The sequence below is a fragment of the Callorhinus ursinus genome, unplaced genomic scaffold, assembly GCF_003265705.2.
Source record: "Callorhinus ursinus isolate GAN/ISIS: 27379988/994484 unplaced genomic scaffold, GSC_fseal_2.0 scaffold12, whole genome shotgun sequence".
Lineage (NCBI taxonomy): Eukaryota > Metazoa > Chordata > Mammalia > Carnivora > Otariidae > Callorhinus > Callorhinus ursinus.
Window position 1 is genome coordinate 55734250 of NW_027397074.1, and position 24813 is coordinate 55759062.

A 24813-nucleotide genomic window follows, 5' to 3' on the forward strand; every position below is an offset into this window, starting at 1 on the left:
TTTTAAAAAACCCACAAGGTACCACTATTTAACCACTGGAGTGGCTAAAATTTAAAAAAAAAGAATGGAAATATCAAATATTGGCAAGGATATAGAGCAATTGGAACTCTGAAACATTCTGGTGGAAGTATAAAATGGTAAAACCACCAAGTTACAAATAAGAAAATGTGGAGGAATAGATCATATGCTATGGTGTTGGATTGGAAATGGAGATATCAGTTGAAATACATGCCTAGAGAGAGAAAGATAAATAAATAGATAATAGATATTATATATGTGTGAATGAATGTTTGGGTATGTATGTTTGTGTGTGTATTTCTAAATAAGAGGATCTAGAAGCATTAGTTATATGCACACTTAAAGAACCAATCAAAAGGACTACAATAAATGCCCAGACCTTGGTTTCTAAGTATTATTCTTCACTGAGAGGAATCAGGACCCCTGGCAGTAATAACTGATTCCAGGGTTAGGGATAAGGAAATTTCAGAATGAACCTATAAATTCTTATTGTGCTAGGAAATAACTCAAAGAATGATGGGGATATGTCAAAAGAATACAGGACACAGTTTGAAGGGGCTTTGGCTTCCCAAATCTGGGACATTTGTGCATTAAAATAAATAATGAAACTAATGGACTATAATTTAATAAATGAGGTATAAATCCATAAATATATACAGATTTCAAATAAATATGAAATAAAAGCTCCTACATATATTAGAAAGCATACTATGGAACAACAAAAGAATGATGGAGCTTGAAAATTAGAGATATTAGTAGTAGAGGAAACTTGATGAAGAACCTCATATCATGTTAAAATATCTTCCATTAATAAATGGATTACAAAACAGAAAAATAGTAACTTTACAATATGTACACCTAGTAGACACTATCTGGTTAAAGTTCAAATCAACAATATTGGGACAAATCAACATCATGTACCTCCTGATAAATTGCACTGGGAAGAACACAAAACCACATATGTGATATTCCTGCCGAAGAATTTACAGTCTACATCTAATTATGAGAAAATCCTCTTGATTTTGTTGTAAACTTAAAGCTGCTCTAAAAAATAAAGTCTTTATTAGAAATAAGTGTTTTAAAAGCTAAAAAAATATAGGGCAATGGTGAATCTTCATCAGTGGCAAGGAAAGTTGTCGTTTTCCATCTTTCCAGAGCTGTTCTGCGGTGAAAAAAGTACTAATTTATTCCTAAATCATATTAACAGCCACATTGTGTATGCATCAGGCCACATACTTCTGAAAAGCTATTTCTGAGATATTTCCAGCAGTTGCCTGGGAGCCCATTATGCTGCCTCAGATCTGAAGTGACAGCTGATGGGTAGATGATTTCTATTCCTCTAATATGTGAGGAAGTGTATTTCCAACAGTAAAAAAACAACATGTTATTCTTTGGTATAAAACACCTTGCTTTCAAAAATAACAAAACAGCATCTCTATTAGTATTTGGTTGGCAATTTGTAAGATTTCATTAAAGATACTGCTTTCTATATTTTTACTCTTTAGATTATCATGAAATACATTTTTATACTGACATTTAATATCCTTGACTTCAGCTCAAAAAATCTAGAGGATGTGTGTTCACATATTAATTTAATTTTCACATTTGGGAAAAATTAGTATAGTCTTCAGTTTATTAAAGCATATGTATGAGTAGTTCTGTTTCTAGTAACTAGTTCCACTAGAAAATACTATACATAGAATTAATCAAATATAATCACCATCCATTAGCATGTTATTGAGTATTTTAAATTTTAAGTATTTAAATTTCCCCATTAATTTTAGAATTTTTAAGTTATACCATAGCAGCAATAAAAAGAATTTCTTTAATAAAGTTTGGGTTAAAACAAAAAAATTTACACTAATTGCATCCCTATGATATAGCAGTTTCTTTTTGGTTTAATTCAAAATCAATGTATGTGTGTTTTGTGTACACATACCTATACATACATACACAAAAACATATATATTTCTCCTATATGTAATTCTTGGAAGTCTGTTATATTATTTCTTATTCTGCTTTCAAAAGCAATAGATACTAACTGAGAGCCAAGTGCTGACGGTACAATTGCAAAAAAGACTCAACTTCTGCCATTCAAATGGATTACAATTTAATAAGAAGAGACTGCCAGTGGCAAAAGAGTGTAATATGTGCTACAGTAAGAGTTAATACTGTGGGAACTTATGTAAGCAGCCTTTAATACAGTCTTGAGGATGAAGGTGGAGTGTCAGAGAAATCTTTGCAGAAGGGATGTCTAATCTTACCAGTTAGCCTAGGTGGATGGATCAAGTAATGTCTTTCCCTCTTCACAAACTGTTTCAAAAAACTGCCTATATATCTTGCCTGCATATTTTCAATTTCCTACTTTTGATCTTACTTAAGTCTGGCTTCAGCCTCTGTCACTGCATTTAGCAGGTGCCTCTTAGGCCACCAGTTATTTCTGTTGTCATACATCCAAGGCACTGTTTGGTCAGTTCTCATCTGCTGTTGACCACTCTGCCTTTCTTAAAACCTTCTTTTCCCTAGACTTTTCTGAAAACAACCTTTTTCTTTCTTTCAGGCGTGTTCCCTTCCTGATTCCCTTTGCAAGGCATGTCACTCTACCTAGCTTTGAATTTTTGGAGCTCCTCAAGGCTTGTACTATATTTCTCTATCTAGGTAATGATATTTTTCTAGGCAATCTCATCTATGCCAATGGATTCTAATTACATATGATTACAGATTTCTATCTCTACCTCAGATTTCTTATCTGAGCTCCAACCACAACTGAGAACTTTCCTTCTTTTCTTGGATGTTTCAAAGACAGCTCAAACCAAACGTGTCCAAAATTAAACATAATGTTGCTCATAAATCTGGTGCACTTCCAGTAAATGACACTACCATTTATCTAGCAGTACAAGACATAAACATAAAATTTATCCTTAAAACTTTTCTCTGCTTCATGTACCATATCCAATAGATCATTAATTTCTGCCTAGTTTATTTCTTAAATCTTATTCAAATCCATCAGTAGTTCTGTATCTCCAAAATGAGTACCACTTAATTCATACTACCATTTCTGTCCTGTACCACTAAAACCAAAATTCTTTAAAATGATCCTTCTATATTCACTCTTGCCTCCTTAAGTTTTTTCTCTACATGGACACCATAGTAGTATTTTAGAACAAGGGTTAGCAAAATTTTTCTGTAAACGAGCAGTTGGTAAATATTTTTAGCTTTGTGGGACATGTAGTCTCTGTTGCAACTAGTCAACTCTGTAATTGTAGCTTAGATACATCCATTGAGAATGTATAAAAAATGGATATGGCTGTGTCCAATAAAACCTTGTTTACAGAACAGGCAGTAGGTCAGATTGGATCAGAGGGACAAATTTACCAACTCTTGTTTTAAGATACCAAACTGCTCAAAAGAATCCCTTGCTTAAATGATTTCCAATACTGTTAGTGTAAATACCAGAACATAACCCATAGGTTTCTCAAGATCTGGCCCCTTTCTAGCTCTCTTATCTCCTACCACCATCTCTTCTATACCTTTCTCCTCTCTTTATTCCAGTATCTATTTGCAATTCTTTAAATGTATCATGTTCTTTCCTTCTATAGGGCTTTTGTTTTTGTTTTTTCTTCTGCCTGAAAACTCTAGACTCTGTTAAAAGCCTCATGTTAAACACACCATGTATCTCTCTTTCAAAGAAATGACTACATACATACGTTTACATTTTTTGTGTCACTATTTGATTAATGTCTATTACTCCCAGTAGATTGAAATCTAAGAAAACAGATTGTATATCTGTTCACCATTGCAGTCCTAGCTCTTAGCACATTACTTAGTACATTCTAAGGGTCTTACACGCTTACACTCATACAAGATGGGAAATCAGGGCTTGTTAAAGGAACCAAACATTCTGGTGGTGCTGGAGAGCCAGTGAAAGGTTTTAAGCAGAGGAGTTTCAAGATGAGACTGGCTTCAAAGTGTACTGTGCAGGAGATTTCAAAATACTATTTTTTTTTATGCATTGCTTTTCTCCTTTATATTGAAAGCCTGTGTACAAGCTCTCCTTGTGTACATTTCTGTCAATTATTTTATATAGTTAGGCTTGCTCATGTTTTGTCGATAAAATCATGTCATTCTGTTATTTTTTTAAGATTTTATTTATTTATTTGACAGAGAGTGAGATAGTGAGAGCAGGAACACAAGCAGAGGAGTGGGAGAGGGAGAAGCAGGCTTCCCGCTGAGCAGGGAGCCCGATGTGGGACTTGATCCCAGGACCCTGAGATCATGACCTGAGCTGAAGGCAGATGCCTAGTGACTGAGCCACCCAGGTGTCCCCTGTTATTCTTTTTTAAGGGTGTATGTGTGTGTGTGTGTGTGTGTAGTGTGTGTGTTTGGGGAAGCAGTCTGCTGAGACTTTAGTATTCAGGTTTTGGTGCTAATGCCTTTCATCTTTCATAGCCACATAGGAACCAAGTGTGCTAGAAGAATCCAATATAAAATTTTAGTTGATACATTACACATTATAGATTGGGCCACTCATTACTACTCTATCAAGGTTTCCAGCGCAGCCATAATTATTCAGCATGGGAGCTAGGTATTAAATTTAAACCTGGCAATTTATTTCACCTTTTATTCTGCTGGAGAGGTTTGGGAATCTAACATTAAGACAGCAAAAGAAGGATTGATGACTACCCTGTGTATGGTCCATGGCTTGTTAGATTTCCTCCTGGCTGAATGCCATAAAAACACTTTTAGGTCATAGAACTAAAAAGGAAATTATATGCTGGTCGTTTTAAAGAGAGATAACACTATTGACTTGTTTTTTATTTAATGTAAAGCAGAGGGATCAATCCCCTTTCTGACTGGGCTAACATTAACCAACTGAGTTATTTATCACACTCTTTAGGAACTAGATGAGTTTGACCTAGCAACTACCAACCTGTCTGACAACTCTTGTATCCAAGGTTTCAAAGTTTCAATTAAAAAAAAGGTACCCTTTAATATACTTATATACACAAACATGTAGCCACTTTGGATGGGCAGGGAGGGGGGAAGATGGGCATTTGGAAATTAGAAAAATGATACAAATGACTCATCTATTAAAAAACTTGGTAATCACGAGATTCAAAGCACAAATCACAACACTGTTGAGGAAAGAGGAAATAAATCTGAGGGCACTTAGATATGAGAATTCTCAGTCCTGTAAACTCAGTCCATGTTGGACTTAAATTTTAGTATGTTCTCATTTATTATATATTTTTAAACCATGAGCACTCCAAAAATATTGCAGTAATTGTAATTGTGTCTCAGGAGTTACAGATAGATCATCTAGACAAAGCCCCTGGTTTTACATTTAGAAAATGAGGAACATTAAGTGACTTGCCCAAGGTCATCCAAAAAATAATAATAACTTTTCTTGAAGTAGTTAACATATGCAAGCACACACTTAAAATTCAGCAGAACATTGTAATTTAGATATTAATATGTACATTTTATAATTTAGAACAAAATGCCTCAGTAGATTTCTCCAAAACATATTACTGGTAAGCAATGGATCTGGAATTAAAATCCCAGTTACCTTAACTTCAGAGCCTAGAATATAACCCAACCAAATGCTCTTTCCACAATAGCATTTACACTTTATTATTTTTATTTTGTTGATTACTTCTCTTTCAAGGGTATAACATTCTCTGCCCTGAAATTATTTGAATTTCAATCACAATATAAACATGTCCACCAGGACTTGACTAATATTTTGTTTTTATTCCAAGCTAACTTTTTGTGCTTTTCTTTTACACATCCATTTTCTTGAGTACCATTCTTTATGGTATCTCTCCTGTACGAGGTGGCTAAATGTAATCTCACTTTTGTTGCAAGAGGCCCAGGAGAATGTCTAAACTAGGTTTTTCACAAAGGAACATATTTAAAGGCTGAGTATTTGTTTTAGAAATCTTCCTAAATTAATAACTCCTAATCATTTATTTTCATTATCAAGAAACTTTTTGCTACTTTACCAGGGTGGACTTTATGATTCTTGAAAGATTTTTGTCTACCTCAAAATAATTAAGCAATTCTTGTAAAAATATTTTATTACTCCTATAAAAATGCCAATGAGAAATTCTGAACAGCATGACTTAAGTAGCATTAGCAAAGCCAAAAAATTAATACTTTCCTTAGCTCATATTGCATTTATGTAGGCAAATGTATATCTACTTACTTTTGGAAGTATAAAAATATTTTCTAGCCATCCCACTGCTATGTTATTTTAACACTTGGGGAGACTTGGAGAGCCATTTGGAAATCGTTGGCTTAAAGACCCTGTTGGTGTACCTCATGATCTCACCCTGACTCCCCAAAATGCCTTCTAACATTGTGCAAGCCCCAGTAATATTATGGCTATCCCTGGATGGGAAAACTCCTTTCATTCTGGGAAAAAATAGGCTAATAATTTATGATTATTTTCTAGTGTGAGAGATATAAATCAATAAGTATGACACTCCAAACTTGGAGATGTTTTTATAATATTACAACTGTAAGATTTTAAATCATTGTGATCTGAGTTATAATACATGAATATAATGGTAAAAAGCCATTAAAAATTATTGAAAAAAATTGCAGGATATAAAACATTATGTTTATGCATAGTATTTTTTAAATCCATAAACATGTTACTTTTACACTAACGGGAAAAATTTGGGAAGAAAACAAAGACACCATTAATATTGGTGAAGAATAGAATGAATTGCTGAACTTGCTGGCTCCTATATTAATTCAAATTCAATGTCATCAGATTGGAGATAGTTAAATACACAGAGTGATGCAAAGGAAATGGAAATACGTTTCCAGATTAGAAGAAAGTAAATAGAGGGAGGATGAAGAAGGATGGATGGGAAGAAAAGGGGATCCCAGATGGAAGATTCTGAGGAGTGAGGGTATGCCAGGTCCTCAGTAGTTTTCAGATGAGGCAAAGGTAAGGCAATAACTCCTGAAGGTAACATTCGTGGATATAGTGTTTTACTCCATCAAAACTGTTTCTGCACCATACTAAATTTCACATCCAGCTCAATTATTATAAAATACTTTGCAAAACTCACCTTTCTTTTCCATACCCACTCTGAATGAACCATTCTAGCTGGTCTTGGTTTACTGTTATACAATCCCTCATTTGTTTTCTTGCCTCCTCTGTTTTCAATTCCTTGTGTAAAAGGGAAGATATATTGTATGTGGGGGTGAGAAAGGATAAGAGGCATAAAGGTAATGTGTGTGTGTGTGTGTGTGTGTGTGTGTGTGTGTGTGTGTGTGTTTGAAAATACTCGTCAATGTACCTAACTCAGTTATAGAAATTGCAGCAAGCCAGATGCTTCTGGGTGATGTTTGTCTGTCTCACCAATCAGGTGTGTACTTTAATGGATCTTTGTAAGATAATGGAGATGAGTATTAAGAAGGAGGCATTCTTTCCTTAGGATGTCCCCCGAGAATCTTTACTTGGTACTGATTTTTTTTCTGACTTCACACACTGGGCACCCACCCTCTCTCTGTATGTCTTCAGTACCATTCTTACATTCCATACACTCTAGCTCCAAAGGACACATGGGTGTAGCCAGACTACTTGACCAAAGAATTGTAGTTTTGCAGGATTTAGTTAATGGGCCTTCAGTGATCTCTATATCTGCATTATGTTTTGGTAAAGACTTGAATTAGTACCAGCTTGTTTGATCTGTATGTGCTTGTAAATTTTTAAAGAGTCTTTTGCTCTAATATTTTACATGATAAATTGTTCATCTGCATGTATTAAAAATGCTTATCATTTTTTAAATGAACACATCTACCTGCTTAACAATCGAATTTATCTGTTTAGAATATTCATAATATCTGTAGAGAAAAATGAAGGATGATTATCCTAATTTTTTTTGCAGGCTGCTTAGGAGCCCGGGTACTTGATTGGAGAAATTTGGGGGAATAGGGCAAAGCAGCTTGGGGTATGATGAAACTTATGTCCTAATTTTGGCTTACAAATCCATATAGTAAAACAAATTCTCAATGGCATTTTTATTAGTGTGCATGTGGGTGATAACTTATTAAAATAGCTCTTGAATATTCTCAGTTACCCAGATCTATTCAGCTCTTCCAAAACCAGGCAATAACATTTCTTCCACATTAAAACCTCATTTCAGAGCTGTCGTTGTCCTAATTCAATTCTCTGTGCCATCTTACAGACTTTCTTTGAAACAAAAACCTATGCTAGTCTCTGTTTCTCTGTCCCAACTGGTTTCTTTTCAATGCCATAAATTTCACCCTTACAATTATTTTCATTTAACTCTAATCCTAAAAAAAAAGTATCTTTATCAAGGCCCATTATTTTTGTAAGATTCTTTTATGTCTAGAATCTAGAATAACCAGATTTTAAAAAAGTCATTTTTGTTTTTGTTATTGTTTTTCCATCTTTTTTTTGAGAGAGAGAGAGAACATGGTGTGGAGGGGCACAGGGAGAGGAAGAGAGACAAGCTTAAGCAGTCCCCAGGCCCAGCATGGGGCCAATACCAGGCTTGATCCCACATCCCTGAGGTCAAGACCTGAGCTGAAATCCAGAGTCAGATTCTTAACTGACTGAGCCATCCAGGCACTCCTTTGTTTTGCCATCTTAAGAAAAGAGAGTAATTCAGTTGCTGCAGTGATTATAAAACAAAAGGATAAATTGGATGTTTATCTTAGTGTATAAATGGAAATTTCTATTAAGATGAAGTCTAAAATGAACATAAGTCAGTTTAAGCAAGCATGTATGAATATTGCAAATAGATTAGTAAGTACAAAAAGCAAATTATTATTTTTTTCTGCAAGATTACCATCAAATCAAATATTGAATTTTTGGAGGCAGGTTGGAAGGGAATATGATCTGGATAAGATCTAGTCTTCATTTGACTTCATGCTTCTGCCTGAATCCATGGGGAGAACAGAGGTTTAACATAAGTCCCTTCCATTACCTGACAGTGTTGAGTGTACAGTGGAGAGAGCCTAGCACTCAGTGGGTTACCTGCCACTGGAGGGCAGGATCACCTAATTGATGAAAAAAAGTTCTTTGCACTAGCCCCTTGTTTCATATTTTCTACCACCAAAAAGGTTGATAATTCCACTGGGGGCAGAGTGGGAGGAATAACAAGACCCACTCATTTTTTTCAATACAGTTTACTGGAGGCCTACATTTTCTGGGTTGTTAGGATGAGTGCTTTATTTCTATTTGGCTATAAATCCTTGTCTGTATATTCCACAGGCCATTAACTCAGAAGGAGTGAGGGTAAGAGGCATCAAGAACCCTTGTTCCTACCCAAATGTCCTTTAAATTTCTCTCTGCCAAGATTTTGCTCATCCTGTTTCCTCTAACTGGAATACCTGTGAGTCCTATGCATCCATCGTGAACTCTTCTCAACTCGTCCTCCCATAAAGTAACTAAATGCTCACAGAATTTTGCTGGTGGCATTTATAACATTTTATTACATGTATTTTTTAATAGACTTTTAAGAGCAGTTTCAGGTTCACAGAAAAAAAATGAGCAGAAAGTACAGAGAGTTCTCATATAACCCCTGCCCTTATACATGCATAATAACCTCTTCTATCAACATCCCACACCAGAGTTATACATTTGTTACAATCAATAACCTTCATTGACACCTTATCATCCAAAGTCCATAGTTTACATTAGGGTTTACTCTTGGTGTGGTATGTTCTAATGGTTTTAACAAATATATAATGATATGTAGTCACCATTATAGTATCATACAGCATAGTTTCACTGCCCTAAAATATGCATTTATTAATTTTCTTATGCCCTTTATTAGAATGTAAGATTCTTAAGTAGAGGGACTAAATTTTATTGATCACAATCTTCCCAGTATTAGAATGAACAGGGCTCTGTGTGAAGTTCAGGATAAAAAATGTTAATTGAATTGGTAATTTTCAGTGACTATAATATAGAAAGAAAATTATGCATCTTATATGCTGCTTAGTTCTATTGAAATGCAATCGTACTGTTTGTAAGAACTGCCCAGTGAGTGATCTCTTATCAAACACTGAGTAAAATGCTCCCACACTCAATTAAAACAGGGATGGCACTCTCATAGCTTGGGATTAGTCAAAGAACCACTATTACCAGTTTAAAATTAAACATTGCATGTAACTTTATCCATATGATAGGATGGTTAAGGCTGCTCTTTAGGAAGGGATAAAATCCTTGAAAACTCGCATTATCTGTTACATTTTACTTCCTCCCCCCCATCACCGACCATAGACCTGGCTCTGAAACATTATATATTCCTTAAAATGGGAAATGCTGCATGTTATACATCTTACACAGTGGCTTAAGTACCTAAAGATCATACTCAAAAGATGATACCCTTATGAAGTTTACCTGGGTTGTAGCACAGGAACCTGTCCTTGTTTCATGCAGTTTAATATTTTTACCAATTACTTGCATAAAGATTTGGGTATTCTGTGCCTTTATAAGAAATTTAGAGACTGCTTTCCCAAAGCTGTGAAGGATTTAAAGTGAATATAGGTAATCAGCTATCTATTCTCAAGGCAATGAAAATGCCTTTCAATTTTGGATATTATAAGTGACAATTTAGTAAACAAAATAGCCAAAGCAAACAAACTAAGCGAAAATGGATATATAAGGTCCTGAATAGAGGGCTAAAATTTAATGCAGAAAATATTACTCAACATTTAAAGTACCACCTAACTTTTTAAAACCTAGATATTATAGTTAATATTACACCCAAATTGGGTTAACATTATAAAGTATCTTACAAAACACTAATATCTTTAAGGACTACATTCATAGAAATGTAACTGTGACAAGAGAGGAGATAATCTTATTCACTGAATTCATGTCACTGCATATGCCTGGAATAGTGTGTTCCATTTAGGGAGCTCTTAATAAGACAGTTAGTAGAGTGAACCCAGAAGAAATCATCTGTAATTATTTGCTTACTCTAAAGAAAATATATTTCTTAACAACTAGCAACATATTAATTATATCAAAATTTACTTCTTTAATAAATATTATTGTATACTTAGTAAATGTAAGTCAGTGTATTTGGCAATGCAGTTGTAGTAGGCAAAATAAAAACTCCCCAAATATACCTGCGTCATAATTGCAAGAATGGATGAATATGTTATTTTACATGGCAAAAGTGACTTTCCAGATGTGATTAAATTAAGGACCTTCAGATGGAAAGATTATTCTGGATTATCTGGGTAAATTCAGTCTAATCACATGAGTCCTTAAAACTGGAGAATTATTTTGACTGTGGTGCTAGAAAGAGATGTGATGACAGAAGCAAGGTTAGAGAGATGCTATGTTGCTGGCTTTGAAGATGAAGAAAAGGGTCCATGAGCCAGGGAATGCAGGCAGCCTCTAGAAGCTGGAAAAGTCAAAGAAGCAAATAGATTCTCCCCTAGAGCTCCCGGAAAGGAATGCAGCCCTGCCAGCATTTCAGCCCAGTGAAATTCCTGTTGGACTTCTGACCTATCGAACTATATGATAATAAATGTACATTACTTTAAGCCACTATATTTGTGATAAGTTGTTATAGCAACAATAAAAACTAATACAGCAGCCTATTCTTCAGTGGAGGAGGTCTACATAAAATAATTACCCAGTCATAGAAGAGAGTACAAGATGGTAGAGGAGTAGGAGACCTTAGTTTCTTCTGGTTCCAGGAATTCAGCTAGATAGCTATCAAATCATTCTGAACACCTGTGAACTTAACCAGAGATCTAAGAAAATAGCTGCAACTCCACAAATAGAAAAGCGACCATTTTCTGCAAGGTAGGAGGCAATATGTGGGAAGATAGACCTCTGGGGGAGGGGGCCTCCTTCGGCCAGCACTGGATAGTGATATAGCAGTGGAGCACCAAATCAGAACTTTAAAAGTCTTCTCCAGTGAGGGAAGTCCCTGCCTGAAAGATGCTCAGGTGGTGAAGTGGGGCAGATCCTAGGTGGGACAATGTAGTTTCAGGATCCCTGAGGTCACATTAAGACCAGGGGTGCCTGGGTGCAGGAGAGTTCCCAGGCATCTGAGTAGGGAAGCTGGCTGCAATTAGCAAGCCTAGGAATGGGTTCTATCTCAGTGTTGCCATAAACCACAAACCCCGGCATGGTCAGGAGACCTTTCTCCAAGCAGGGGTCCAGCAAGTGCCAGAACAGACAGGAGACACCGCCTGCCCTCCCTTGGAAGGAGCAGTGTGGGTGCATGCCACAGGAGTTTTCAGGGTTTGGAGATTCGAAACAAGGTTGCATGCCTGAGATAGAAATGCTCAGTCACAGGCTGGGTGAGCATGGAGTGTGCATGGAGAACAGGGAGACAGGAGTGATTGACTGCCTTTCCCTGAGGGTGCACTGAGGAGTGGGGCCCCAAGCTTTGGGCTCCAGGGCTAAGAGATTGGGAGGTCACCATTTTTGTTCTCATCCTCTAAAGTGGTGCAAAAAGCCTTCAGAGAAAAGTCACATAGAGCAAACTGGAGCAGATTACTTAGCCTGGCCCCCTGACAAGGGCAGTGCAATTCTGCCCAAGGCAAAGACACCTGAGAATCAGCGCAACAGGCCCCTCTTCCTGAAGATCAGCAAGAATATCTGACCAAGACCAAGTTTACCGATCACACAGAACTGTAAAACTCCAGCACTAAGGGAAAATAACATACAGAATTTATGTTTTTTTTTCCCCACAATAGTTTAGTCTTTCAATTTTAATTTTTTTCTCATTCTTTTTCAACCAATTTCTTATTTTATCAATTCTTTTTTAAAATTTTCTTTTTTACACTTACATTCTATCCTTTCATTGTATTTAATTTTATTTTTGTACATATATAAGTCTTTATTGACAATTTGGGATACAGTTTCTTCTAACAAACAGACCAGTGTACACCCAGAATCTAGTGTATTGCTCTGTTCTGTTCACCTGTCTGATTATATTCTCTCTCTTTTTTAAATTTAATTTTTTTTCGATTTTGGGTCTTTTCCATTTTGTTTAGTGTTATATGTCTCTGGGATCATTGTTGCCATTTTAGTATTTTGTTCTCTTGTTCATCTATTCTTCTCTGGGCAGAACAACAAGTCGGAAAAACTCACATCAAAAAAGAGAACAAGAGGCAGTACTGACTGCCAGGGACCTAATCAGTATGGATATAAGTAAAATGTCAGAACTACAGTTCAGAAAAAGGATTATAAAGATATTAACTGGGCTTCAAAATATCATAGAAGTCACTAGAGAATCCCTTTCTGGAGAAATAAAAGAACTAAAACCTAATCAAGTCAAAATAAAAAAAAGGCTATTAATGAGATGCAATAAAAAGTGGAAGCTCTAACTGTTAGGATAAATGAGGCAGAAGAGAAAATTAATGACATAGAAGACAAAATGATGGAGAGTAAAGAAGCTGAGAAAAAGAGAGATAAACAACTACTGGATCACAAGGGGAGAATTCGGGAGATAAGTGATACCCTAAAGTGAAACAATATTAGAATAATTGGGATCCCAGAAGAAGAGGAAAAGAGGGGGGCAGAAGGTATATTGGAGCAAATTGTAGTGGAGAATTTCCCTACTCTAGGGAAGGAAACAGGCATTCAAGTCTAGGAGGCACAGAGAACCCCCTTCAAAATTAATAAAAATAGGTCAACACTTTGACATATAATACTGAAACTTGCAAATCTGAGACAAAGAGAATATCCTAAAAGCAGCTCAGGACAAGAGGTACATAACCTAGGGCTAGAAACATTAGACTGGCAGCAGACCTCTCCACAGAGACCTGGCAGGCCAAAAAGGACTGACATGATATATTTAGGGTGCTAAATGAGAAAAATATTCAGCCAAACAGCAAAGATGTCATTCAAAATAGAAGGAGAGAGAAAAAATCTTCCAGGACAAACAAACTAAAAGAACTTGCAATCACTAGACCATCCCTGCAAAAAATATTAAAGGGGCTCCTTTAAGTGAAGAGAGAGCCCAAAAGTTACATAGACCAGAAAGGAACAGGGACAATATACAGAAACAGTGACTTTAAAGATAATACAGTGACACTAAATTCATATCTTTCAATAGTTACTCTGAAAGTAAATGGGCTGAATGCCCCAATCAAAAGACATAGGGTGTCAGATTAGATAAAAAAGCAAGATCCATAGATATGCTGTCTGCAAGAGACTGATTTTAGACCCAAAGACACCCCCAGATTCAAAGTGAGGGGTTGGAAAACCATTTACCATGCTAATGGACACCAAAAGAAAGCTGGGGTGGCAATCCTTATATCAGACAAATTAGATTTTAAACCAAAGACTGTAATAAGAGATGAGGAAGGACACTATATCATAATTAAAGGGTCTCTCCAACAAGATCTAACAATTGTAAATATTTATGCCCCTAACATGGGAGCAGCCAATTATATAAACCAATTAATAAAATTAAAGAAACACATTAATAATAATACAATACAAGTAGGGGACTTTAACAGCCCTTTCACTGCAATGGACAGATCAACTAAGCAGAAGATCAACAAGTTCAAAGAACAAGTGTTTAAAACTTTTGGGATACAGCAAAGGCAGTCCTAAGAGGGAAGTATATAGCAATACAAGCCTTTCTCAAAAACAAGAAAGGTCTCAAATACACAACCTAACCTTACACCTGAGGGAACTGGAGAAAGAACAGCCAGTAAAACCTACACCCAGCAGGAGAAAAGAATTAATAAAGATTAGAGCAGAAATCAGTGAAATAGAAACCAAAAGAACAGTGTAATAGATCAACAACACTAGGAGCTTGTTCTTGGAAAGAATTAATAAGACTGATAAACCCCTGGCCAGACTTATTAAAAAGAAAAGAGAAAGGACCCAAATAAATAAAATCATGAATGAAAGAGGAGGTCACAACCAACACCAAAGAAATACAAACAATTATAAGAACATATTATGAACAACTATATGCCAACAAATTAGGCAATCTGGAAGAAATGGATGCATTCCTAGAGTGGTACAAACTACCAAAAGTGAAACAGAAAGAAATAGAAAACCTGATCACCCCCATAACCAGCAAAGAAATTGAAACAGTATTCAAAAGTCTCCCAATAAATAAGAGCCCAGGGCTTGATGTCTTCCCAGGGGAATTCTACCAACCATTTAAAGGAAAATTAATACCTATTCTTCTGAAACTGTTTCAAAAAATAGAAATGGAAGGAAAACTTCCAAACTCTTTCTGTGAGGCAAGCATTACCTCAATCCCAAAACCAGAGAAAGATCCCACCAAAAAGGGGAATTATAAACCAATACCCCTGATGAACATGGATGCAAAAATTCTCACCAAGATACTAGCCAGCTGGATCCGACAGGGCATTAAAAGGATAAATCCCCATGACCAAGTGGGATTTATTCCTGGGCTGCAAGGGTGGTTCAACTTCACTAATAAAAGAGAGGACAAGAACCATATGATCTTCTCAATAGCTTAAGATAAAGCATTTGATAAAGTACAGCATCCTTTCTTGGTTAAAACTCTTCACAGTGCAGGGACAGAGGGAACATACCTCAATATCATAAAAACCATATACCAAAAGCCCATGGCAAATATCATTCTCAATGGGGAAAAGTTGAGAGTTTTTCCCCTAAGGCCAGGAACATGGCAGGGATGTCCACTATCACCACTATTGTTGAACATAGTCCTGGAAGTCCTAGCCTCAGCAATCAGACAACAAAGAGAAATAAAAAGCATCGGAATTGGCAGAGAAGAAGTCAAACTCTCACTCTTCGCAGATGACATAATACTGTATGTGGAAAACCCAAATGACTCCACCCCAAAGTTGCTAGAGCTCATAAGGAATTCAGGATGTAGCAGGATATTAAATCAGTGCACATTTGCATTTCTATACACAACCATGAGACTGAAGAAAGAGAAATTAAGGAGTCGATCCCATTTACAATTGCACCCAAAACCACAAGATACCTAGGAATAAACCTAACCAAAGAGGCAAAGGATCTGTACCCAGAAAGCTATAGAACACTCATGAAAGAAATTAAGGAAGACACAAAGAAATGGAAAAAGGTTCTATGCTCATGGATCAGAAGAAAAAATGTTAAAATGTCTATGCTACCTAGAACAATCTATACATTTAATGCAATCCCTATCAAAATACCATCAACTTTTTTCACAGAGCTGGGACAAATAATCCTAAAGTTTGTATGTAACCAGAAAAGACCCTGAATAGCCAAAGGAATGTTGAAAAAGAAATCCAAAGCTGGTGGCATCACAATCCTAGATTTCAAGCTCTATTACAAGCATCAGGGAGATAAAAATCAAACTACAATGAGATACCACCTCACACTGGTTAGACTGGCTAAAATTAACATGTCAGGAAATGACAGATGTTGGCGAGGATGCGGAGAAAGGGGAACCAAACCCTCTTACACTGTTGGTGGGAATGCAAGCTGGTGCAGCCACTCTGGGAAATGGTATGGAGGTTCCTCAAAAAAGTTGAAAATAGAGCTACTCTATGAATCAGCAATTGCACTACAGGGTATTTACCCCAATGATACAAATATAGTGATCTGAAGGGGCACCTGTACCCCAGTGTTTATAGCAGCAATGTCCACAATAGCCAAACTATGGAAATAGCACACATGTCCATCAACAGATGAATGGATAAAGAAGATGTGGTGTATACACACACACACACACACACACACACACACACACACACACACACACACACAATGGAATACTACTCAGCCATCAAAAAAAAGAAATCTTGCCATTTGCAATGATGTGGATAGAACTTGAGGGTATTATGCTAAGCAAAATAATCAGAGAAAGACAATTATCATATGATCTCATTGATATGTGTAATTTAAGAAACAAAACAGAGGATCATAGGGGAAGAGAGGAAAAAAATAAAACAAGACGAAATCAGAGAGGGAGACAAACCACAAGAGCCTCTTAATCACAGGAAACAAACTGAGGGTTACTAGAAGGGAGGGGGTAGAGGGATGAGGTAACTGGGTGATGGACATTATGTAATGAATGTAATGAACACTGGCTATTATATAAGACTGATGAATCACTGACCTCTACCTCCTAAACTAATAATACATTATATGTTAATTAATTGAATTTAAATAAATAAATAAATAAATAAATAAATAAATAAAAGAATTGTCCAATCAGAAATGTGAAGTCGTTTGAAGGAAAAATGAGCAAAATGTGTGGGCTTGTCCATATCTAATCTAGTCATTGAATTGATGATCAGAAGGATTAGACATTCCTGACTAATGATTTGGACAGTCACAAAGGCATGGTCAAAGACTATTGAGATACAATGTTTTTACAGGAGATGTAATAGTCAGTGTTTAATCTAGGAAGCAGAACCACCATGAATTCAGAAGTAGACTGATTATAGGAATTTCACTGAGGAATTGAAGTATATTAGAGGTCTTAGGAACCAGTCAAGCTAAACCAAGCACATTTAACCACTAAAGAGGGGCCATGATGGAGAAGTCATTGGGAAGTTGTTGCCTCTGTATGTCTGCAGTTAAAAGTCCAGTGAGGGGCCTGCAGCCAGTGTTGAACAAGAGGGCCATTTGTTAGGAAGAAGAGCTGACCACAGAGTGGAGGAGATAAAGAACAACCGGGACATTGCTGGCACCTTTGCATTTACCTATCACCACATCTAACCACAACAACATTCAGAGATTGGTGGCTATTGCCTTTATAGCTCATGCAGATTTCTCTTTTGGCTAACGCAGAACCCAAACTGACCCAGGGAAGGGGATTCTGGGAAATGTAGTTGCCAGCTTCACCAAGTTGGCAATTAACAGTTCACCACTACAGGAGTTATACTTTAGGAGGAACACATGTGATTGTTTATATTCACATGGGAAGGCATCTAAGATGGTTTGGGAACATTGAAACAGTTTCATCATTTTTTGTGTCCACTTCCATATCTGCACATTCAGATGTCAAGGTCAACTAAAATCCCTGTTACACATCCCCCCCCCCAATTTTTAGTGACTGTCTTTCTTTGTAGTAACTGACTTTACTCTCTTTTTTTTCTTGCAATTACAGAGTGGTATTTAGTTAACAGAACAATTATTTCATAGAAGCTGCATCAGAGACAACTGAAGATGAAAAACTACAATCCCCATATATAACTAATTTGTGCTGTGCACCAACAAGAACCTGCTTTAAATTTCCATGCCAATTTACAACCGCCATACTGTACCAGGCAAGGTTAGTGGCTATTGAAAATACCACCAGGACAGGGCTATCTAAAGACACATTCGGTAGTGTGTTAACTATAAAAAAAAAGACACTGTACAGTTAAAAAACAAATCTTACACAGCCTTATATTTCAATTTTTTTCTTTAAAAGGAGTGAGTTGTGTACAGGGGGGTTAAATGCTTTATAGACAAGAAAAAAAAACTGCGCTAGAACCAACTTATTCATCATCTTCTTCTTCTTCATCTTCTTCATCTTCCTCCTCCTCATCCTCTTCATCTTCCTCATCTTCCTCCTCTTCCTTCTTTTTCTTGCTCTTCTCAGCCTTGACAACTCCCTTTTTTTGCGGCATCAGGCTTTCCTTTAGCTCGGTATGCAGCAATATCCTTTTCACATTTTTCCTTCAGTTTAACAGCCTTCTTTTTATAAGGCTGCTTGTCATCTGCAGCAGTGTTATTCCACATCTCGCCTAGTTTCTTTGCAACATCACCAATGGATAGGCCAAGATGTTCTCTGTTCTCCTTTGATTTTTGGGCGATACTCAGACCAAAACAAGGAAAAGGCCGAAGGAGGCCTCTTGGGTGCATTGGGATCCTTCAACTTCTTTTTTGTTTCCCCTTTAGGGGGGATATAAGTTTTCATTTCTCTTTCATAACGGGCCTTGTCTGCCTTTGCCATGTCTTCAAATTTTCCTTTTTCTTTAGCAGACATGGTCTTCCACCTTTCTGAGCACTTCTTAGAAAACTCTGAGAATTGACTGAAGCATCTGGGTGCTTCTTCTTGTGCTCCTCTTGGCAAGTTTGCACAAAGAATGCATATGATGACATTTTGCCCCTCGGCTTCTTAGGATCTCCTTTGCCCGTGTTTAATTATTTTCCTCAGTGAGGCACAGAGTCACCCAGTGCCCATCTGGCTCTCACTTGCCCCGGTGCTGTCTCTATGGAGCTCAAAGTACCTGACTTTACTCTTTTAGGGACATTAATGGGGGAAATGTCAGTTGTATATGCATTGTGAGTAGGAAAAATTCAGTCTTCTTCCTACATGTTTTTCCTTTACTCTCACACTACTACCACACTAACAACACTTCAACACCATGCAGTTCTCTGTGACATCTGCTGAGTGTCCTACAATTTAACTCAATTCTGACACTGTACACCTGGAGATAAGCTCAGATCCTACAGGTTAGGGACTCAGTCCCATGAGAATGACCCCTTCTCCTGATTTCAGATGTCAATTGAAATTACTATTGATCCTTAGGTTACTCACAACTTTTGTCAACTTGGCTACAAATCCAGGGCTCCCATGACCTCCTTCCCTTTGGATTAAATTATTTGCTAGAACAGCTCACAGAATTCAAGGAAACACTTGCATTTACAAGTTTATTATCTAATGAAGTATATGATGACAGATACAGATGAACAACCAAATGAAGAGATACCTAGGGTGAGATCTGGGAGGGTCCTGAGCATAGGGGTTTCTGAGTAGTGAGAGTACATCACTCTCTCCATACATGGATATGTTCACCAACCTGGAAGCTCTCTGAACCCTATACTTCTGGAATTTTTAAGGAGGCTTCATCACATAGACATGATCAAACATTAACTCCCTGTTCCTTCACTAGAGAATGAGAGTTGGGATTGAAAATTCCAAGCTTCTAATTATGGCTTGATCTTTCTGTTGACCACCCCCATTCAGGAGCCCACCAAGAGTCACTTCATTAGAACAAATGACACTACTATGACCCAGGTAATTCCAAGGGATTTAGGAACTCTGTCAGAAACTGAGATCAAAGACCAAATATTAGAACAAAAGATGTTCCTAGTGCTCTTATCACTTAGGAAATTATAAGGGTTTTAGTTTAGTGTGTGCACGCATTCATGAGTGCATGCATGCTTGTATAATTTTACACAGTGACAGAAAATACATTGAATGAATTGTTAGATGATATTGAATGAATGACAATGAATGAACTGTTCTAAAAAGTAAGTTAGTAGTATTTTGATAAAATGGTTATTTCTTTGCATTTGCTTGCAGACAACAATATTAGAGTATTAGATTTTTAAAATAATTGGTGTATTAGAAAATATCACCAATTTCTTATTAGAGGAATTACTTTGTTTTTAAGATTGTTATATTGTTCTTGAGAACTTTATGGTATACTCAGTTTAGTGTCTGAACAAGCTATTTAAAAATTTAAAAAATAGGGGAACCTGGGTAGCTCAGTCAGTTAAGCATCCAACTCTTGATTTTGGCTCAGGTTATGATGTCAGGGTCATGAGATCCAGCCCCTCATCAGGGTTCTCACTCAGTGCAGAGTCTGCTTGTCCCTCTCCCTCTGCATTCTGCATTCTCTCTCAAATAAATAAATAAATAAAAGCTTTAAAAAATTAAGAAATATGTTACTGTAGACCCATTGTTTTGTATCAAATATTCAAGAAATTCCAATTTTAGTAATTAATATAATTTAAAATGAAAATATTTTCAATTTTGTTGTATTTCAGTTACCATATGGTGAATATTATACATATTTAAATATGGGGGATAGCACTTCATGCAAGCATCGGTAAAATCCCTAAAATATTTTGAGTAGTGGAGACTGCAAATATCAGGTACATTATAAATCTTGCCAGTGATTTAGATTACTGTGCATTGTTGTGTGGAACATGTAAAGGATATCCCAAGGGTTTAATTTAAACATCGTATGTAAAATCAGTGTTACTGATTATCCCATTCTCTATTTATCAATCCATAAATAAGTCTATTTTTTATCTTAGTAATGTTATAAATAATTTCCATAAAAATAACTTGTAAGAAAAGAAAAATGTCATACATTAGTTGAATTTACATTTTCTCTTTTGTTATAAAAATAATGATTCACATATAATGTGCCACTTTTTCTAAATGCTATAAAGACTAATTCAAATACAAGTTATTTGTGTCTTTTTTTATTATGTTACATTAATCACCATGCATTACATCATTAGTTTTTGATGTAGTGTTCCATGATTCATTGTTTGCGTGTAACACCCAGTGCTCCATTTAGTACATGCCCTCTTTAATACCCATCACCAGTTATTTGGGTCTTAAGGCAGTAAGAGTACAATCACCCACACTCTTCCTAAAACATTGCAGTTCTGTAGCTTAATATAATAATTTTTAGTTATGTTTGTCTGGCTGGCACAGTGTTTATATAAATGTCTTTGAAAAGTTTTATGTAGTGCATGGATGCACTAGTCCATCCACAGCTACCACAGCTACCACTCCTCCTCCTTATTTTTCTCCTGCTTAAGTCAACATTTATGTTTTCATTAGACATCTATAGGTATTTCACTTTTCTGATCCTTGATGTACAACATATATATCATTCTCTCCTGTAGCTTGGTTTTTGTGACTCCATCTCACCTGCTGTCCTCCAAGCATTTTAAGGAAATGGGCTATGTCTTATTCATCTTCATATTCTCCCAAGTGCTTTACACAAGGGAGGAATTCAATAAGAATTTATTGAAATAGTTGAAGAGGTGAGAAATAACTTGAACATATATAGAGGATGCTCTCTGAACATTTAAAGAATTACAAGCAAATTTCATATTTTATAAAACTAGGAGTTTTAGGAAGCTAGCAGTCTGGTAACTAATTATCCCTTGTAGACTAAATAAAACCTTTAACAAAACAATAACTTGCATTCCTTAGTCTTAATTTTTCCTGTGATCTGGATTTTATTACCAGTGTCTAAGACTGCTAATTTTTCTTTAATTTATATATTAACAAAGTATCAAATGTACATACTTTAAAAAGTCAAATATTTAAATGAGCATATAATAGGAAATAATAGTCACCCTGATATGTGTATGCGTATATGTGTGTTTTTGTATCTTAAGGTAAAAATTAATAAGAATGTAAGATGGATTATGATTAGAATAAAAAATTGATTTTAAGAACTGAGTAAATGCATTTGAAATCTCAATATCTCCATTCATTCACATTCCATAATAATAAGTCTTTGACCATTTGAAAATATCATTAGTGGGTGTCAGAATTATCATTTGTCTTAGGTAATTAAGCAAACAAATACTGAGCACTCATTCTTGTGAGGTCACTTATTACCTATAAAAACTGGCTTGGGGACCAAAGAGTTATTTTACAATTACATAAATCTTTGAATGATTTTTTACTCCTAAATATTTTTAGATTATGGGGCAGAACTGACCGTGGATATAATCCTCAAAGAAAGCCCTTGAACCAAGATTTATAACTTTCTTAGAACTGGATTAGATAAAAACATTTCTTAATGCAACTTCTTTTGCTATCCACAGAAATTTGGCATATTGTCTTATTGGTTTTTACATCATTCAAATGACTAAAAATGTATGAAAATAACAACACCATATACATTTACCATAAGAGAGGGAAGTATCTGTCTTGGTAATTTTATTGCTTAGATACTTTTGAAGATGGTTGTATGTTACAAATGTTATATTAGCAATGCTTCAAAAAGATGTTTCTTAAACCTTGGGACAGATAATTCTTTTTCATGACTTTATGCTTTAATGCCAAACTATACCTCTTACCCATAAAAGAATCATCTAGCATGCTTAAAGAATAACCAGGATATAGTTTGTCTATGATACCAATATAGCCAGATAAAATGTGAAAAAAAACCATTAAATACTTTCGCTGGGACCATATAAACACTTCATAAAAAGAAATCTCTATAACTCAAATGAAAGCATCTTAGTTGCTTACTTTATACTTAGTATTGTTGGGTTATAAAATTAGAAAAATTCAAATTATGGAAACATGATTAAAACCCTTTTCTATTTCTGTTGTGTCAGAAAGCTGGGAGTTTGTAACATGGTAACATACTATGGTTTCATGCTGTCTTTTTTTGTCTGGTATTAAAAAAATGTTTGTCTATATTGGGGTATATTTTAGTCATCTCATATCTTGGTGGGATCTGGGATCTTAAAAAAAAAAGGTTTTACAAGGAAATGTGAGACCTCCCAGTGGATTTGCCTTAGTCTAGTATGTTTTTAATTCAAAAGTTGAGCATGGAAATAGTAAGCAAAGGATTTTAAAGGCACATTATTATTACATTTGATTATAATAAAGGTGATGAAATCTCCATGCAAAGGCATGCAGTAGCCACTCAATATCATGCTAATTTCTTTTCTCTATTATTATTAATCAGACATGAATTATTAATGGATACTTCTAATGATATTGATTTGTGAGCCTTTGTAATTTATGAACTTCTTCAAATTGAAAATCTCCAGGGTGAAAAAATATCTCATCTTTATGTATATTCTGTCAACTCAGAGTATGCTACCAAGTCAATCTACCAAGAGAATGCAGCTAACCTGTAGATGGATGTTTTGATCTATAGAGGTGATTTTAGCTGCATTTTATTTCCAATTAGAGATAGAAGTTTGGTGATGGCTCATTAGAAAATCACCTTGTAAAGGCTGATTTCAAGGCCAACTTCCATTCCATTTAGGAGATATATGCCATTTCAAATTCCCTCAAATGGGGAAGGCTGTACTGTGGCCCTGGAATAGTTTGGCTGCACTTAAATTTTGGCTCTACTTCTTGCTATAGGTATGATCTCTCCATGCCTTGGTTTGAGTATCACTAAAAGTAGAATAAAAATATACTGCATAATATTGTTTTGATAAATGAATCCAATTAATCTACATAAACTTCATGGCATAATGTGCTGTTCAAAAAGTTTAACTCTAGCCAGAATAAATGACCTTGAGGCAATTTCTGAACTCTAAATAATTTGCAGTGTATCTTGATGATTTTCCCCAGGCTCTTCTTCATAACTAGAGAAAAGTAAAGGGTCTTGATGAAATACAGATTCATTGGTTCTATTCTTTAGGGCAAGGTTTGGCAAAATTTATCCATAAAGGGCCATAAAACAAAAGCAGGCTACAGGCAGGATTTGGCTTGCTGCTTGTCATTTGCCAACCCCTGCCTTAGAACAAAGAAAAGACATTTTGTGAATGATAGATTCATCTTTAGATAGCTGTTATTTTTTCTAATTAAAATTTAATCCATGCTCACTGTGAAATATAACAAAGAAAATAGTTTGAGAATATGGAAATGTTTTTCTACATAACTAACGAGTAACTACTTTCAACAGTTAGTGGTTTTCTTTATAGAATTTCTATTTATCTGTCTATCTAAACAGAATTAGAAATATGCTATGAAGACTTCCAGGGAAGATGGTGGAGTAGGAGGATCCTAAGCTCACCCCATCTCACATATACAACTAGATAACATTCACATTGGTGTAAATAACCCAGAAGACAACCCAAAGACTGGAAGAACAAACTCTACAACTAAATGTAGAGAAGAGGCCACATCAAAAAGGGTAAGAAGAGCAGAGACATGGTTGGGAGTGATGGGGGGACCCTTGGGACTGTCCCTGGGAAGGAAAGATCCCACAGGTGCAGAGAGTGGAGAGAAACAGACTCTACACTGGTGAACCCACATGGGAAAGATAAATCCCCATATTATTTGGCTTTAAAAACCAGAGGGGCCAAATTTCACCAATTCTTACAAC

At 35.9% G+C, this 24813-nt stretch overlaps 1 long non-coding RNA gene across 1 annotated transcript in view; it reads left to right on the plus strand.

Moving 5' to 3' along the window:
• The window catches only part of LOC141373894 (uncharacterized), a 533790-nt gene that overhangs the window by 372767 nt on the left and 136210 nt on the right, over positions 1–24813 (plus strand). Inside the window, exon 3 of the long non-coding RNA XR_012380290.1 lies at positions 24439–24621. This is a non-coding gene — a long non-coding RNA (uncharacterized lncRNA). The remainder of the gene's footprint in view (positions 1–24438; positions 24622–24813) is intronic.